A 2,318-nucleotide genomic window follows, 5' to 3' on the forward strand; every position below is an offset into this window, starting at 1 on the left:
ACATGGATTAGACAGCACAAATGGGAGGACATGGATTACACAGCACGGATGGGAGGATATGGATTACACAGCACGGATGGGAGGACATGGATTAGACAGCACGGATGGGAGGACATGGATTAGACAGCACGGATGGGAGGACATGGATTAGACAGCACGGATGGGAGGACATGGATTACACAGCACGGATGGGAGGACATGGATTAGACAGCACGGATGAGAGGACATGGATTAGACAGCACGGATGGGAGGACATGGATTAGACAGCACGGATGGGAGGACATGGATTACACAGCACGGATGGGAGGACATGGATTAGACAGCACGGGTGAGAGGACATGGATTACACAGCACAGATGGGAGGACATGGATTAGACAGCACGGATGAAAGGACATGGATTAGACAGCACGGATGGGAGGACATGGATTAGACAGCACGGATGGGAGGACATGGATTAGACAGCACGGATGAGAGGACATGGATTAGACAGCACGGATGGGAGGACATGGATTAGACAGCACGGATGGGAGGACATGGATTACACAGCACGGATGAGAGGACATGGATTAGACAGCACGGATGAGAGGACATGGATTAGACAGCACGGATGGGAGGACATGGATCAGACAGCACGGCGGAGAGGACATGGATTAGACAGCACCGATGGGAGGACATGGATTAGACAGCATGGATCAGAGGACATGGATTAGACAGCACGGCGGAGAGGACATGGATTAGACAGCACGGCAGAGAGGACATGGATTAGACAGCACAGATGGGAGGACATGGATTAGACAGCACGGATGAGAGGACATGGATTAGACAGCACGGATGAGAGGACGTGGATTAGACAGCACGGATGAGAGGACGTGGATTAGACAGCACGGATGAGAGGACGTGGATTAGACAGCACGGATGAGAGGACGTGGATTAGACAGCACGGATGAGAGGACGTGGATTAGACAGCACGGATGAGAGGACGTGGATTAGACAGCACGGATGAGAGGACGTGGATTAGACAGCACGGATGGGAGGACATGGATTAGACAGCACGGGTGAGAGGACATGGATTAGACAGCACGGGTGAGAGGACATGGATTACACAGCACAGATGGGAGGACATGGATTAGACAGCACGGATGAAAGGACATGGATTAGACAGCACGGATGAGAGGACATGGATTAGACAGCACGGATGGGAGGACATGGATTAGACAGCACGGATGAGAGGACATGGATTAGACAGCACGGATGGGAGGACATGGATTAGACAGCACGGATGGGAGGACATGGATTAGACAGCACGGATGGGAGGACATGGATTACACAGCACGGATGGGAGGACATGGATTAGACAGCACGGATGGGAGGACATGGATCACACAGCACGGATGGGAGGACATGGATTAGACAGCACGGCGGAGAGGACATGGATTAGACAGCACCGATGGGAGGACATGGATTAGACAGCACGGATGGGAGGACATGGATTACACAGCACGGATGAGAGGACATGGATTAGACAGCACGGATGGGAGGACATGGATCACACAGCACGGATGGGAGGACATGGATTAGACAGCACGGCGGAGAGGACATGGATTAGACAGCACCGATGGGAGGACATGGATTAGACAGCATGGATCAGAGGACATGGATTAGACAGCACGGCGGAGAGGACATGGATTAGACAGCACAGATGGGAGGACATGGATTAGACAGCACGGATGAGAGGACATGGATTAGACAGCACGGCGGAGAGGACATGGATTAGACAGCACAGATGGGAGGACATGGATTAGACAGCACGGATGAGAGGACATGGATTAGACAGCACGGATGAGAGGACGTGGATTAGACAGCATGGATCAGAGGACATGACCCACACACCCCTGCTCTGTATCCCCCGACATGGCGGTGCGGGCTTGTGACAGACGCAGTGTCATGGTGACAGTCCGCAGCGGCCGTCAGTAAGTGACGCGGTATATAAAGGCATATATAGACGCCCCTGCCGGAGCGGAATGACAGTTCTATGGTCTATAAATGGCCGGGCTTCTCCACAGGACCAGGCTGGCACTGTTCGCCCTCCACCCCTGTACATGGCAGCACGTTCCCCGACATCGGCCGGTGCACATGGTTTACATTACTGAGCACACTCGGCCATTTTCCTCCATGGCCCTACGCTATAGTAAAGCTCGGGTGAAGGCGCCTGACTGCATCGCGCACGCCCCGGCTTCCGTCGTGACCATTTCTGCACTGCGCGCTCCCGCTAAGACGTTCCCTTTAAGGCTCGACCCCGCTGGCACTTCCGCTTCTA

This window comes from Ranitomeya imitator, chromosome 1, assembly GCF_032444005.1.
Source record: "Ranitomeya imitator isolate aRanImi1 chromosome 1, aRanImi1.pri, whole genome shotgun sequence".
NCBI lineage: Eukaryota > Metazoa > Chordata > Amphibia > Anura > Dendrobatidae > Ranitomeya > Ranitomeya imitator.